At 54.2% G+C, this 17,147-nt stretch overlaps 1 protein-coding gene and 1 non-coding gene across 2 annotated transcripts in view; both read right to left on the bottom strand.

Moving 5' to 3' along the window:
- tank (EI24 domain-containing protein tank) overlaps nt 1-17,147 on the bottom strand; it is a 543,339-nt gene that overhangs the window by 483,249 nt on the left and 42,943 nt on the right. The window lies entirely within an intron of this gene.
- LOC137646211 (5S ribosomal RNA) lies at nt 13,937-14,055 on the bottom strand. The gene has a single exon (XR_011045438.1). It is a non-coding gene; the product is annotated as a 5S ribosomal RNA (ribosomal RNA).

Here is a 17,147-nt window from a genome sequence, read left to right as displayed (position 1 = left end):
TATCCTTCCTGTGCTCAACAAGGGCTTGCACGCGAGGACGGACTGCAGCCGTTCTCTTCAGATCACGCCTCAGACTTCTCACTGGGCATAGTAACAGATGGTCTGGGTCACTTGTTACAGAACGGAGACTCGAAACCCTGAAGGAGTTGAACCGTGGGTCCGGGACTCCAGAATTCTGAGTGTTAGCTACAAACTCAGGGACGAACCCGAACGTTACCTCCCCCCATCCCCTTGGATGGGCGACGTCGTATGAGAGACCATGAAGTTCACTGACCTGATTGGCTGACACCAAAGCGAGCAGGAACGCCGTCTTCCAAGTCAGGTGTCGATCGGAGGCCTGGCGTAATGGTTCGAATGGAGGTCTCTTAAGAGCCCTGAGGACTCGAACCACGTTCCAAGGAGGGGGTCTCACTTCCGACTGTGGGCAGGTAAGCTCGTAGCTTCGTATGAGTAAAGAAAGTTCCAGCGAGGAAGAAATGTCCATTCCTTTCAGCCTGAAGGCTAAGCTTAAGGCTGAGCGATAGCCTTTCACCGCCGAGACCGAAAGGCGCATTTCCTCCCGCAAATACACAAGAAACTCCGCTATTGCTGGAATAGTAGCATCGAGGGGAGAGATACCCCTTCCACGACACCAAGACTCTCCACTTCGCCTGGTAGACCCCTGCGGATGACTTCCGCAGGTGTCGAGACATCCTGTCCGCAACTTGTTGCGAAAAGCCTCTTTCTGTGAGGAGACGCTGGATAGTCTCCAGGCGTGAAGCCGAAGCGAAGCTACGGCCTTGTGGTACATGTTGCAGTATGGTTGCTTGAGTAGCTCGTGTCGTGGGGGGAGTTCTCTCGGGAGTTCCGTCAGGAGCTGCAGAAGGTCCGGGAACCACACTGCATGATGCCATAGCGGAGCTATTAAGGTCATTGACAGATTGACCGATAGTCTTGTCTTGTTGAGCACCCTTCTCATCAGACAGAAGGTTGGAAAGGCGTAGACGTCAATGTTGTCCCACCATTGTTGGAAGGCATCTTGCCAGAGTGCCTTGGGGTCCGGGACTGGGGAGCAGTACAGCGGCAGTTTGAAATTCAAAGCTGTCGCGAACAGGTCCACTGTCGGGGAACCCCACAAAGTCAGGACTTTGTTGGCTACTTGAGGAACCAAAGACCACTCGGTACTCACTATCTGCGAAGCCCTGCTCAGACTGTCGGCGAGCACATTCCTTTTGCCCGGAATGAAGCGAGCTGATAGTGGAATCGAGTGGACTTCGGTCCACCTCAGTATCTCTACTGCAAGATGGGATAGCTGTTGTGAAAAGGTACCTCCCTGCTTGTTGATATAAGCCACTACCGTGGTGTTGTCGCTCATCACCACCACGGAGTGGCCCGCCAGGACCTGTTGGAACTGTTGAAGGGCTAGATAGACTGCCTTCATTTCTAGCAGGCTGATGTGGAGGCACCTTTCTGATTCTGACCATAGGCCTGAGATCCTCTGGTTCAGAACGTGGGCCCCCCACCCTTCTTTTGACGCGTTTGAGAACAGCATCGAATCCGGGGGGAGGACGAGAAGATCCACTCCCTTTCGTAGGTTTTCATCAGTCAGCCACCACTGTAGGTCCGTCCGTTCCGCGGGTCCCATGGGGACCAGAGTGTCCGGGGAATCGTTGCCTTGATTCCACCGGGACTTGAGCCGCCATTGAAGGGATCTCATCCTGAGGAGGCCGTTCGGAACTAGACAGGCCAGGGAGGCTAGGTGACCAAGGAGATGTAACCAAGATTGGGCTGGAAGGGCTTCCCGTCCGAGGAAAGGTCTTGCGACCCTCCTCAGCCTTGCTATCTTGTCGTCTGATGGAAAGGCTTTGTGGAGATTGGTGTCTAATATCATGCCTAGATATACCAGTCGTTGAGTTGGAAGCAGAGAAGACTTCTCGAGGTTTACCATGATCCCTAGATCTTGGCAAAACCCCAGAAGCTTGTCTTGGTGTCGAAGAAGGGTCGACTCCGAGTCTGCTAGGATCCGCCAGTCGTCCAGATAGCGGAGGAGACGGATGCCGATCCTATGTGCCCATGAAGAAATCAGGGTGAACACTCTGGTGAACAGCTGAGGTGCTGTGGAGAGACCGAAACACAGCACCTTGAACTGGTAGGTCTTGTTGTCTAGGCTGAATCTCAAGTACTTCCTGGAAGACGGATGGACTGGGATCTGGAAGTACGTGTCCTTTAAATCCAGAGTGCACATGAAGTCTTGCGGTCTCACTGCAAGTCTGACCGTGTCCGCTGTCTCCATGCTGAACGGAGTTTGCTTGACAAACTTGTTCAGAGCTGAGAGGTCGATGACAGGTCTCCAGCCTCCAGACGCCTTCTTTACAAGAAAGAGTCGACTGAAGAAGCCTGGGGAGCCGTCGACGACCTCCTAGAGAGCATCCTTCTTGAGCATGGTCTCGACTTCTGCCCGAAAGGCTAGCCCCTTTACCGATCCCATGGCATAGGAGCTCAACGACATTGGATTCGCTGTCAGGGGAGGAAGAGATGTTATGAACGGGACGCGATATCCTTGGCTGATCACAGAGATCGTCCAGGAATCGGCCCCGAGTTGCTGCCACCTGTTCGCTCAACTTTGTAGGCATCCCCCCACTGGTGGACATGCAGGGGGATTGCCAATCCTAGCGTTTACGGCCTCGGCCGCTCGCCCTAGGATTCTTACCTCCCCTGGAGGACTTACTGCCTTTCTTGTCCTTGACAGGAAAGGGCTGCTGTTTAGACACCTTGGCCTTCGCTGCCGGAGCCTGTCTCGGTGTCTTAGACTGACGAGGCTGCTGAGGTTGTTGTTGAGGAGCTGGTGGTTTGTAGGACCGAGATGTGAGGGCCCTTTGGAGGAGCGAATCCTGATTCAACTTCCTCCACCTCTCAGCTGTCCGTTCTACATCCTTGGGCTCGAACAAACTCTCTCCAAGGATGGAGGAGTGTCTGAGCCTGCTGACATCCACGGCTGGGACCCTCTAGTGGAACCTCTCGGTCACGGCATCCCGACGTTTTAGGATCGACTTATCCCACAAGTTCGAAACTTGGTGAGCTAAAAACTTGATGGAGCGCGTGCCCGAGAGGAGGAACGTCTCATGGGCCTTCCTGGTGCTCTCCTTGGACAAGTCCTCGGATCGCAACAGGATGCTCAGAGACCCAAGCCAGATGTCCAACCACAAAGTGGCCTGCATGGCACACTTCGCAACCTTCTCCTGGCTTAGGATCTCCGTAGCAGAGAATGTCACCTGCCGGGTGGAGAGTTTCTCTAAAGAAATTCCCCTAGAGAGCTCTTCCACGGAGTGGTGGAGGGGAAGAGCTAAACCGGACTCCCCCATGATCTCGAAGTACCTCCTCTGCTGTACGCGAGGAGGTGGGAGGAGTTTGTTCCCGGCAGAGGAACGGCTGGAGGAGGCGAGTTCGGCGAGCTGGCCCTCAACCTTGTCTCTGGCACCCTTCACTCCCTGGGACCAGGGTAGAGCCGCACTGGCCTTTGGGAGCTTCTAGATACCGTAGACCTGGTCCAGGACCGTGTCCTTGCCTTCGCAAAGGGCGGTCTCGGGGTCCTTGAATCCATTGAGTTACCTCATCAAACTCAGGACCTGCCAGAAGGCATGCTCCGACTCGTGCTGTTCTCCTCCTTGCGGGCTGGCAGCAAGGTCTCCTGTCCCCAGTAGCTCAACCTGGGGAGAAACGTGGACGTTCTCCTGGGGTCTCGGTAGCTCCGGTCGAATCCGGGTGGAAGACTTAGGGATAGTCTTCGAGTCCTTAGGCTCCCTCCTGGGAGGGATACAGGACTCAAGCAAAGAAGTCTGGGGGCTCCTCTCCACGCGAGACGCTTCTCTTCCTTGAGGTGGGGTTCCTCCCATTGGTGCCGTGGGAGAACGCCTCACCTCGCTGGATTCCCCTGAGGACGGAAAGGCTTCGTCTACAGGGGAAGGAGAAAACGTCTGCGAAGGGGAAGGGGCCTTCCCGACGGATTTCTTGGGAGCCAACTTAACCCTGGGAGAAGTAACCACAAAGTCCACTCCTCTCCTTCTATTCAGCGGGGAAGCGGGAGCTGTTGGTTTCAGTCCCAGATCAGCGAGGGCCGGCTTCATCGCCTGCACGACCACTTTGATCAGGGATCCAAACCAAGGCTGGAAGCTGACCGACGCAGTGTCAGCACCACCCGCTGGAGGGAAGGGGATCGGCTGATCCTTAGGAGTGGATACTACGGGGCCTGCCTGAAAAGAAGAAGAATGTTGCGCGGACCCCTCCAAAGATTCTTCCTGCTCCTGGACTAGCGTAGCTCTGCGCTTGCGGGGTGGAGATCGCGATGACAAGGATCTGGAAGCACGCGTCCCCGACGGCTCGCACGGTTGGGCACGCTGCGAAACCCAGCGGGAATCGCTGGCGCTCGAGCGATGGTTGAATCGCCGGTTCGCGTGCAGGCGAACGTGGGCGCGCGTGGGTGCGGGGGTGCGTAGGCGAAGGTGCGCGTGGGCGCGTAGGTGAAGGTGCGCGCGGCTGCAAGAGAGAGCGCTGGCGGTCGGGAGAGCGATGGCGCGTAGGCGATCGGTGGCGCGTTGGCGAGTGTCGGCGTGTTAAAGAGCGACGGCGCGTTGGCGAGTGATGGCGCGTAGTGCGCACAGGCGAACGACTACGCACAGGCGATCCTGTGCAGGGGCGCGTTGGCGCGTAGGAGAACGCTTGCGCGCAGGCGAAGGATCGCGTGGGCGCGCAGGAGGTCGCTGGCGCGCAGGATATCGCTGGCGCGCAGGTGCGCGTTCCGAGGGAACCAGCTGGGGCGCAGGACCAGAAGGCGATGATTTGCGCAAGGGCGAACGCTCGTGGGTGGGCTCAGGAGACATCTCGTGGGCACGTCGCGCAGGAACTCGGGCTGGCCTTGAAGTGCGCACAGAAGAGTGCGCGCGATGGTTGGCACGTAGGCGAACCTCGGCGAGGAGGAGGGACAGTGTCCCTGCCTGCGCCCAGATCCGGAGACCGTGGGCGTGCGGGCGAACGTTGGCGCCCATCAGGAACTGGACGAGCCGTTGTGCGCTGGAGAGCAGGAGATCGCTGAAGCTCAGGAGACCAATGGCGCGCAGTGCGCGTAGCAGGAGCAGAAGTGCGCTGGCGAGCAGGAGAACGCTGGCGCACAGGAGGTCTCTTGAGGCTCAGGAGAGCGCTGGTGTGTAGGAGAGCACTGGTGCGTAGGAGAGCGTGGGCGAGCAGGCGGGCGTTGGCGAGCAGGAGATCTACGGCGAGACTCAGGAGATAAGCCGGGCGCAGCAAGTCCAGAGGGATCTCTAGGACTGCGCACGCGCGCAGGTAAGACCTGGCGCTCGAGAGACTCACCCACAATGTGGGAAGAGCCCTCTAACCCCGATGGAACCGGTGCCCGTTGGATAACGGGGTGCGTAGGCGCCCACAGCGCATCAGCGTCCAGGAACGGGGAAGGAAGACTCGAAGGTCTCGCAGGCATCAGAGATCGCGAACGATCTGCGGAGAGGTCCAAAGAAGCAGCTGCAATGGTCTGCTCTCGACGTGGAGGATCCTATGCGGGGGAAGTTGAAGGCGAAGATGCGCCTCCTAACTCCCTTGTAGGGAGAAGAAAGGCCTCTGCGGCGAAGAGGAGGGCGAGCCTTACGGCGAAGACAACCTCGAGGCACAGCATCACCATCATCCGTCCTCCGAAGAGGAGTCTCTGTCAGTGCACTCCCCCGAGGCGGAGAGTCACCCGCAGGAGAGACCGTTAGACCCAGCTCCTCCCTCAAAGGATGTTCGGAGGGGGGAATTGAGCCTTCAGCAACAACCGCAACTGCAGCAGGGGTTTGACCCGACCCGTCGGAAGCCTCTGCCACAACAACGTTGACATTAGACAGAGGATCAACCTCTGCTATTACTGGCGACTGTTTGACAGCTGCACCCAACTGGATCAGGTCAAACAGGGCTTCCTTGGAGGGCGAGCCCTTAAGCCCCAAGGAAGCCCAAAGCTGAAAAAGATCATCGTTAGTTACATGGTCAGAATCAATGCCCTCCCCCGGAGCAGGAGGGGGAGCTGCCTCGCTATGGGAGGCAACGCCCTCTCCCGAACCCCGAGATTGGGAAACAAAAGAAGGGCCTCCGCTACCACTTGCCGGCCTCTCGCGAGAGACGGATCGAGTGGGAGCTTCGGAGGAGGTTCGGGCGGCGGAAGAAGAGTCCCCGGAACCTTCCTTCTTCAAGGCGACCCTTGAAGGAGAACGGTCCCGCTTAGACTTCTACTTACGCCGCCCTGCAAGGTTGAGCTGGTAGATCGGTCGGTCAGCTGGCCGGACGATCAACACTGGAAGTTCTGCTTGTTACTACGAGGAAGGGTCTCTATGAGAGACCTTTCCCGCGAACGGGAGATGTGCCCTTCGTAGAAGAAACTAGGAGACACTCAAAGGCTGAATCACTGGTGAGCCCCTGTGCGCTATTTCAGGAAACTCCAACGATGTGCGCTGATGCGCACGTGAACGTTGGCGCGCAGTCCCTGGAACAGGATGTCTCTGGATGGCAGTCTCAGGAACAGCAGGAACAGCGACGGCAGGTCAGCAGGTCTAGGAGATGGTTGGGCTAATCAGGAACAATCCTCCGAAGAGGGGTCTCTATGAGTGGCCTCTCTCGCAAACGAGAGAGGTGAAACTTCGTAGAAGAGACTTGAATACACTGGTGATGGCGCCCCTTAGGGCCGTTGGATCAGCAAGCTGACCTATAAGGAGCAATCCTCCGAAGAGGAGTCCTTAAGAGTGGCCTCCCTCGCGAACGAGAGAGGACACAAGACTGATCCTGCAGCTGCTCAGCCTGCAGGGGGAAGCTCTCTCACCTGGGAAGGGAACCTCCCTCGGAAGGGAAGTTACCCACCCCTGGAGGCGAACCTCCTTAGCGTTCTAAGATGAACTGAAGAGCTAACAGTTGTCACAGGAGGGCTTCTAAGAGAAGGGATAACGCCCATGACGATGACCTAGAGAGACGGCAGCGACAGCAGACTCCCCAGGCACAAAGAGGACAGCTCTGCTTCGTTGGCACACTTAGTCAAACAAAGAAAAACTGCATAGTTAACGGGGAAAATAAATTTAAATAATTATTTAACAGAAAATCCCCCGGGAGGAACTCCGAAGGGTAACCACTAGTGAATAGCAAAACATAAGAATTATAAATTAAGAATGCTCCCTCCTCCCCCCACTGACATTCACGGGAGAAGGGGGAGGGCGGAGAACTGTAACAAAAAATGACAAATTAGTAGATAATTTGTATTTTTCCTAACTATACAAACCTTAGCTATTTACAAGGGGTAATTACTTCAGCGTAGCCGAGTGACGAGCCATAAGAGTTATAACGAGGGTTTACTACCCCGCCGTTAGTTAGCGGGGGAGTAGGGAGGGGTAGCTAGCTACCCCCCCCCCCACACACACCAGTGAATGCTTCACTTTGCTTAGAGGTAGGACTTATCCCGGGGGACAGGGCTGGCGGGCAAATACGTGTAAATAGCTAAGGTTTGTATAGTTAGGAAAAATACAAATTATCTACAAATTTGTCATTTGTTCTGTAACTGAAATACAAACCACGCTATTTACATGGGGTGACTCAACCCTTAGGTAGGGAGGAAAGTCCCTGCCATACTGGCTTTGGCTTGCCCGGGGACTCCAAATTCGAATGTGTAAGTACTCAAGAAATAAGGAGTCCCTGCTCCTCGCTAGCATGCTGTGAATCTGCTGCGGCCTACATAAGCTGTGTGTGAAGGTGAGAAGTGACTCGTCCTAGGAAGTTGACCTGGAGTTCTTCAGATGGAAATCTAGGCTAGGACTCTCCCAATACCACCTCGTCAGGGTATGGGGACATGACAGTATTACACTTAATACTAGGAACACAAGGGAGCATGGTTTACCTGCAGTGGTTCGAGGTCAGCTGTGCAGAGAACCCAGGATGCTGCTTTCTCCAAGGGAGGAGAGGATGAAGAAAAGAATATAGGCCAGACAGATCTTTTCATTCACGCAGACTAAAACCGGGTAACAATGCCCACAACCTTCTGCTACTTGTCCATTAAGGAGCCTGAGGTTGGACCAGCTGTTGTGCAGCCACCACAGGGCCGATAGAGAACGTATCGAGCCTCCTGTGTGTCACGTCTTGCAGATAGTGGGCCGTGAAGGTGGTCTGACGCTTCCACACCCCAGCTTGAAGGACCTGCGTCACTGAATAATTTTTCTTGAAGGCCAGGGACGTAGCTATGCCCCTGACATCATGCGCTCTAGGGCGACGTGACGGAGAAGGGTCAGGATTCAAGGCCAGATGTATTACCTTGCGAATCCAGGCCGAGATAGTATTCCAGGTGACCCTCCTCTTCGTCTTCCCGGTGCTGACAAACAGGGCTCACACCCGGGGAAGAACTGCAGCTGTTCTTTTAAGATACAACCTCAGACTCCTCACTGGGCACAGTAGATGGTCTGGGTCATCTGTTACAGAACGGAGACTCGAAACCTGGAAAGAGTCAAACCTAGGGTCCGGCACTCCCGGATTCTGAGTCTTGGCAACAAACTCAGGGACGAACCTGAACGTTACCTCCCCCCATCCCCTTGAATGGGCGATGTCGTACGAGAGACCATGTAGCTCACTGACTCGCTTGGCCGAGGCCAATGCTACCAGGAAAACCGTCTTCCAGGTAAGGTGGCGATCTGAAGCCTGGCATAATGGTTCGTAGGGAGGTCTCTTCAGAGACCTGAGAACTCGAACCACGTTCCATGGAGGAGGTCTCACTTCCGACTAAGAGCAGGTAAGTTCATAACTCCGTATGAGAAGGGAAAGTTTCAGCGAGGAAGAAATGTCCATTCCTTTAAGCCTGAAGGCAAGACTTGAGGCTGAGTGATAGCCTTTCACTGCCGAGACTGAAAGACACATTTCCTCCCGCAAATATACGAGGAACTCCGCTATTGCTGGAATAGTGGCATTGAGGGGAGAGATACCCCTTCCACGACACCAACCACAGAAGACTCGCCACTTCGCCTGGTAGACCCCTGCGGATGACTTGCGCAGGTGACCAGACATCCTGTTCGCAACTTGTTGCGAAAATCCTCTCTCTGTGAGGAGATGCTGGATAGTCTCCAGACGTGAAGTCGAAGCGAAGCTACGGCTTTGTGAAAGATGTTGGCGTGTGGTTGTTTGAGTAGCTCGTGACGTGGAGGGAGTTTTCTCGGAACCTCCGTGAGGAGTTGCAGAAGGTCCGGGAACCATTCTGCGTGATGCCATAGCGGAGCTATCAGGGTCATTGAAAGATTGATTGATATTCTGGTCTTGTTGAGTACCCTCCTCATCAGACAGAACGAGGGAAAGGCGTACACATCAACGTTGTCCCATCGTTGGTGGAAGGCATCTTGCCAGAGAGCCTTGGGGTCCGGGACTGGGGAGCAGTACAGCGGGAGCTTGAAGTTCAGCGCTGTAGCGAACAGATCCACCGTCGGGAACCCCACAAAGTCAGGACTTTGTTGGCTACTTGAGGATCCAAAGACCATTCGGTACTCACTGTCTGCGTCGCTCTGCTCAGACTGTCGACGAGCACATTCCTTTTGCCTGGAATGAAGCGAGCCGCTAGTGTGATCGAGTGGACTTCGGACCATCTCAGAATCCCTACTGCAAGATGGGATAGCTGTTCTGAAAAGGTACCTCCTTGCTTGTTGATATAAGCCACCACCGTGGTGTTGTCGCTCATCACCACCACAGAGTGGCCCGCCAGGACTTGGTGGAACTTCTGAAGTGCCAGGAACACGGCCTTCATTTCTAGCAGGTTTATGTGAAGGTACTTTTCTGATTCTGACCACAGGCCTGAAGTCCTGTGGTTCAGAACGTGGGCCCCCCACCCTTTCTTTGATGAGTCCTAGAACAACATCAAATCCGGGGGAAGGACGAAAAGATCCACTCCCTTTCGTAGGTTCTCGTCCGCCACCAACCACTGGAGGTCCGTCCGTTCCACAGGACCTACGGGGACCAAAATGTCCAGGGAATCGAGACCTTGATTCCACCGGGACTTGAGTCGCCACTGGAGAGATCTCAGTCTGAGGCGACCGTTGGGAACGAGTCAGGCCAGGGAGGAGAGGTGGCTGAGGAGACGCAGCCACGTTTGGGCTGGGAGTTCTTCTCGATTGAGGAAAGGCCTTGCGACCTTCCTCAGCCTTGCTATCCTGTCGTCTGATGGGAAGGCTTTGTGGAGATTGGTGTCTATGACCATGCCTAGATATGACAAATTCGGAGATAATTTGTATTTTTCCTAACCATACAAACCTTAGCTATTTACATTGGGTATTACTTTCGGCGTAGCTGAAATGACGACCCATTAGATTTTAACGAGGGTTTCCTACCCTGCGCTAGTTAGCAAGGATAGGGGGAGGGGTAGCTTGCTACCCCTCCCTCCTCACACACCGGTGAAATGTCTCACTTCACTTAGAGATAGGACTTGACTTGGGGGACAGGGCTGGCGGGCAAATATGTGTAAATAGCTAAGGTTTGTATGGTTAGGAAAAATACAAATTATCTTCGAATTTGTCATTTGTTCCGTAACCGAAATACAAACCACGCTATTTACATTGGGTGACTTAACCCTTAGGAAGGGTGGAAAGTCCCCAGCCATACTGGCTTTGGCTTTACCCAGGGACTCAGAATCCGAGTGAGTCGCACTCGAGAAAAGGAGTCCCTGCACCTCACAAGTTCCTTGCTCTGCAAGGAAACGTGTGGCCTACATAAGCTTGTGTGTGAAGGAAGAAAGTGTGACCCGTCCAAGGCAGTTGACCTGGCGTTCCAGAAGGAACTCTGGGTTAGGACATTCCCAATACCACCTCGTCAGGGTATGGGGGACGCGACAGTATTGACTCAATACTCGGAACACAAGGAAGCATGGTTTACCTGCAGAGGTTTGAGGTCAGCTATGCAGAGACCAGGATGCTGCTTCCCAAGTAGAGGGGACGATGAAGAAAGAAGTAAGGGCCAGACATACTTCTTTCGTTCATGCAGACTAAAACCTGATAACAATGCCCTTAACCTTCTGCTACCTGTCCAAAAAGGAGCCTGAGGTTAGACCAGCTGTTGTGTAGCCACCACAGAGTGATAGAAACGTATTGATATTCCTGTGGGTCACGTCCTGCAGGAAGCGGGCTGCGAAGGTCATTAGACGCTTCCAGACTCCAGCTTGTAGCACCTGCGTCACAGAGTAGTTCTACTCGAAGGCGAGGGACGTTGCGATGTATCCGACATCGTGCTGTAGGGCGACGTGACGGGGGAGGGTCTGGATTCAGGTCGAGATGAATGTCCTTGAGTCCGACCTGAAGAGGTATACTGGTGACTCTCCCCTGTGTCCTCCCTGTGCTCCCGAACCGGCTGCACGTGAGGACAAACTGCAGCTGTTCTCAAAGATAACCCCTCGATTCCTTTACTGGCAAGAAGGAGAAGGTTTGGGTCATCTGATACAGAACGGAGACTCGAAATCTTGAAGGAGTCGAACCGAAGGTCCGGGACTCCAAGATTCTGAGTCTAGAAAACAACTCAGGAGCGAACCTGAATGTTGCCTTCCCCTATTCTCTTGAAAGGGCGGAGTCGTACGAGACCAAGAAGATTGCTTACACACTGGCCGAGGCCAGAATGAGCAGGAGCACCGTCCCCCAAGACGGAATACGATCAGAGGCCTGACGTAATGATTCTTGAGAAGATCTCTTAAGGGACTAAAGAGTCCGAACCATGCTCCATGGAGGAGGCCTCACTCCGACTGGGGGCAGGGACGTTCGTAGCTTAGCATGAGCGAAGAAAGGTCCAGCGGGAAGGAAAAAGTCTATTCCTTTCAGCCTGAAGGCCAGGGAAAGGCTGAGCGATAGGCTTCACTGCCGAGAGCGGAAAAGAGTTTCCTCCCGCCGAAGAGCAATAACTCCGTTACAGTGAACCCTCGTTTATCGCGGTAGATAGGTTCCAGACGCGGCCGCGATAGGTGAAAATCCGCGAAGTAGGGACACCATATTTACCTATTTATTCAACATGTATATTCAGACTTTTAAAACCTTCCCTTGTATGTAGTACTGTTAACAAACTACCCTTTAATGTACAGAACACTTAATGCATGTACTACAGTACCCTAAACTAAAACAGGCACAAATATTAAAGGTGATTTTATATCATGAGTTTCCTAAACACGCTAAAAAGCACGATAAAAAATGGCAACCAATGTTTTGTTTACATTTATCTCTGATCATTATGAAGAAACAAACTGGAGGTAGAGCTTTGCTTATTACCCAGACATATTTCCCATACTTTTCCCTTAGAACTACATCACATCTTCCTACTTTAGATATATATATATATATATATATATATATATATATATATATGTGTGTGTGTGTGTGTGTGTGTGTGTGTGTGTGTGTGTATGTGTGTATATATATATATATATATATATATATATATATATATATATATATATATATATATATATATATATATATATATATATATATATATATATATATATATATATATATATATATATATATATATATATTTATATGTATACACATATACATACCTACATATATGCATACATACATATATACATAAATACATGCATACATATATATATATATATATATTACTGTATATATATGGGTTATGGAAAAAATCCGCGAAGTGGTGAATCCGCGATGGTCGAACCGCGAAGTGGCGAGGGTTCACTGTATTGCTGGAGAAGAGGCTTCAAGGGAAGAGGTATTTCTCCCACGACACCAACCACAGAAGACTCTCCACTTCGCCTGGTAGACCCCTGCGGATGACTATCGCAGGTGACGCGACCTCCGCTCCGCGACTGTAGCGGGTTGTCTCTTCTTGAGGAGGCGGCGTAGTGTCTCCAGGCGAGAAGCCGAAGCGATGCAACGGCTCGTGAAAGATGTTGTAGTGTGGTTGTTTGAGTAGCCTGTGCCGTGGAAGAAGCTCTCCCGGGAGTTCCATCAGGGGAAGCAGAGGGTCCGGAAACCGTTCTGCGTATAGTCACAGCGGAGCTCTCAGGGCCATCGAAAGGTTGACAGACAACCTGGTCTTGTTGAGACCCATTCTCAACAGACAACAATGGTGGGAAGACGCAGGCGTCGATGTTGTCCCACCGTCACCGGAAAGCATCTTGCCAAAGAGTCTTTGGGTCTGAGACTGGGGGGAAGAACAGCGGAAGCTTGAAGTTCCAGGCTGTCGCGATCAGGTCCCCCAGGCCAGGACTTGCAGGTTACTATAGGCCAAAGACCCCCAGGTACTCTCTATCCGCGAGGCTCTGCTCAGATAGTCGGAGAGAACATTCCTCTGCCCGGAATGAGCGAGCCGATAGTGGTATTGAGAGGACCTCGGATCATCTCAGTATCTCTACTGCAAGATGCGACGGTATGAAAATGCGTCCCCTGGTGGTTGGAATACGCCAGTACCATGAAGTCGTCGCACACGGAGCGACTCGGCAAGAACTGTAGGATCTGTAGAGGGGCCAGACTACGGCCCCTAAGCCTGCCTGAATGATGGGGAGGTACCCTTCAGGTCCTGACCATAGGCCTAAACCGGAACATGCCCCCCCCCCCCCCCTTTTCTTTGACGAGTCCGAGAACAGCATCAAAATGTGGGGAAAGGACGAGAATATCCACTCCCATCAAGAGGTTCCATAGGTCAACCCCCATTGCAGGTCTAAACGTTCCGCTGGTCCCATAGGGGCCAGAAAGTCCGGTTAATCGTTGCTTTGACACCACCAGAACTTGGGCCGCCTCACAGGGAACTTATCCTGAGGCGACCGTTCGGGACTTTGGACGGGTCAATGAGGAAAAGAGACCCAGGAAACGTTCCAAGGTAGGGCTGAAAGCTCTGCTTGACCGAGAACAGGTACTGCGACTCAGCCTTGCCACAGTCAACTGAAGGGAAGGCTCGGAGAAGGAGTCAACAGTATCTGGTGTTCCCAGGCGGTCACCCATCCAAGTACTGACCAGACCCAACATTGCTTAACTTCGCTGATCGGACGAGAAGCGGTGTTTTCAACATGGTATGGCCGTTGACTCAATATCATGGCTAGATACTCCAGATGTTGAGGCAGAAGTAGAGAAGGCTCCTAGCAAATTACCATGATCCCACACTCTTGGTAAAGACCCGGAAGCTTGTCCCGGTGCAGAAGAAGGTCGAACCCGAGTCTACCGGAGTTGACCAGACCTCCAAAAAGCGAAGGAGGCGGAAGCCTGCTCCTGAGCGGCCATGAGGAAAGCAGGGAGAGTTCTCTGGGGAAAAAAAACCTGCGATGCCGCGGCGGGATCGCCACACTGCATCTTAAGCAGGAACACCTGTAGTCTAGGCTGAATTCCAAGAGCTTCCTGGAAGATAGATGGAATGGAACTTGGAAGTACCCATCCTCCCGATCCAGGGCCTAAGGAGTCCTGCAGCCTCGTTACCAGTCTGATCGACTCAGCTGTTCCACGCTGGATGAAGTTTGTTCGACAAACTTGATCAGAGCTGAGAGGTCGACGACGGAACTCCCATCTCAGATGCTTTCCCAGAAGAAAGGATCGACTGAAGAAGCCGGGGGGGGGGGGGGGCGTCGACAACCCTATGGAGGACCTTCTCCTTAGGCATGGATCCTTCTGCCCAACGGGCAAACCTCTTGCCGACCCCATGGCATATAGGCTCAGTGACACTGGATTCGCTGATAGTGACGGAGAGATGGTAAGAGCGAGGCGCGATATCCTTGGCTGATCACGGAGACCGTGCAGGAATCGGCATCGGGAAGCTGTTATCCGGACGAGTAACCTTAGGCATCCCCCCAGCGTGAGACCTGCAAGGGGGGTTGCCAATCCTAGAGTTTGTGAACTCTGCCGCTCCCTCTAGGATTATGCCTCCCCGGGAGAGCCTCCCGTGCTACCTGTCCTGACAGGAGGGGACTGCTATTATACACCTTGTCTTAGCTGCCGTAGCCGGTCCGATAACTTAGGCTGACGAGGCTGAATGAAGAGGCGTCGGAGGCCTGCAGGGTCTGGAAGAAAGCGCCTTGGAGGAGTGAAAACGGAAGTCGACTTCCTCCGCACAACAGCAGTCCATGTCTCTGTCCTTGGGCTCAAACAAGCTCTTCCCAAGGATGGAAGAGTGTCTGAGCTTGTCGACATCCATGGATGAGACACCCGAGAGGAAGACCTCGGTCACTGCGTCTAGATGCTCCAACATCGAGTTTGCCCGCAAGTTCGAAACTTGGCGACGAAACGCCAAGGTGCTTGAGCCCGAGAGGAGGAAAGTACCCATGATCTTCCTGGAGCTTCCTTGTACAAAACCTCGGGTCGCAACCGAGGAGGGAAAGGACCTGGTAAGCCCCTTTCACGAGATGGAGAAGAGGAAGGGCTAAACCAGTCACCCCTTGCCCAACGGAGAAATCTCAAACGGAAAGCTCCCTGGTAAGACCCTTCCAGGGAATGACGAGGAAGGGCTAATCCAGGTTCTGGAAAGAAGAATGTTGCTCAGACCTCCCTGAAGATTCTTCCTGCTCTTTCATGTGCCATGCTCTGTGTTTACGGGGTGAAGACCGTGTTCTGGAAATACGCTCCAGAAGACTCGCCAGGCTGGCCATGTTGCGAAACCTAGACGGGAATCGCGGTCGCAATCGCCCTGGCGCTCGCGTGATTGTAAATCAATGGTTCGCATGTGGCCGAAAGTGGACGCGCCCGTGCGCAGGCACACAGGAGCGCAGACGAAACTGCGCGAGGGAGCGCAGAAGGAGGGCGAGCGTGGGGGGCGAGAGCTGGGGGTCAGAATCCGAAAATTCACAGGCGAGCGATGACCCGTAGGCAAGCAATGGTTACTGCAGGAATCGAGCCGGCACTCGCGCGATGGAACACCGTAGGTTCGCGCGATGGAACACCGTCGGTTCGCGCGATGGAACACCGTCGGTTCGTGCGACGGAACACCGTTGGTTCGCGCGATGGAACACCGTTGGTTCGCGGGATGGAACACCGTTGGTTCGCGGGATGGAACACCGTTGGTTCGCGCAATGGAACACCGTTGGTTCGCGGGATGGAACACCGTTGGTTCGCGGGATGGAACACCGTTGGTTCGCGGGATGGAACACCGTTGGTTCGCGGGATGGAACACCGTTGGTTCGCGCGATGGAACACCGTTGGTTCGCTCGCGGGCGAACATTGGAGCGCATGTGCGTGGGTGCGCATGCGCGTAGGCGCGCGGGAACGTGGGCGTGTGGTCGCGCAGGCGGTCGGGAGACCGATGGCGCGTAGGCAGGCGATGGCGCGTTGACGAGCGATGGCCCGTAGGCGAGTGAAGGTGCGTTGGCCAGCGATGGCGCGTTGGCAAGCGACGGCGCGTTGGCAAGCGACGGCGCGTTGGCAAGCAGTGGTGCGTTAACAAAACGCTAGCGCGCAGGCGAAGAATCGCGCGGGCGCGTAGGAGATCGCTGACGCGTAAAAGACTAGGGATGGTTAACGAGCATCGCGCTAATCAGAAGGCGCGCAGGTGCATCAGGAAGGTGAGCGCTGATGCGAGCTGTCAATCAGGCGATCCTGGACGGTCAGGAAAAACCGTTGGCGCCCATTGGTGCGTGGCAGGAAAGGGCGCGCAGATGTGCGCTGGCGATTGAAGAAAGCTGGCGTACAGAAGGACAGAAGTAAAGGTGAGCGCTGGCGAGCAGGAGGAAGATCTACGGCAAGACTAAGCTACCGGAGATCGTCCACGCGTGGAAGATCCATGGCGATCGTTGACGCGCAGGAGATCGCTGACGAGCAGGAGAACGTTGACGCGTCTGTGGTCGCTGGCGAGCTGGTGATCGCTGGCGAGCAGAAGGGCGACGCGTGGAATCCTGAGCGAACAGTAGCTTAGAAGCACGCGTAGCCGACCGTGAGCGTTGCTGCGCTGGAGCAGGCTGACGAGCCGGATCGCGAGGGCGAGGAGAAGAAGAGTCCTTGTCCAAGACCTGAACCGAAGTTCTAGGTCGCGCGGGCGAACGTGGGCGAACAGGGCGCGGATCAGGAACTGGAAGCGCAGGTGCGCTCTGACGAGCAGGAGATCAAGAGCGCTCAGGAGACCGATGGCACGCAGGGCGCACAACAGGAACAGCAGCAGTGGGCGATGATCATCAGGAGAGCACTGACGAACAGGAGAGC

Source organism: Palaemon carinicauda, chromosome 8, assembly GCF_036898095.1.
Source record: "Palaemon carinicauda isolate YSFRI2023 chromosome 8, ASM3689809v2, whole genome shotgun sequence".
In the NCBI taxonomy this organism is placed as follows: domain Eukaryota; kingdom Metazoa; phylum Arthropoda; class Malacostraca; order Decapoda; family Palaemonidae; genus Palaemon; species Palaemon carinicauda.
The sequence above is the reverse complement of the archived record's forward strand: the minus strand, read 5'-3'. Positions and strand labels throughout refer to the sequence as shown.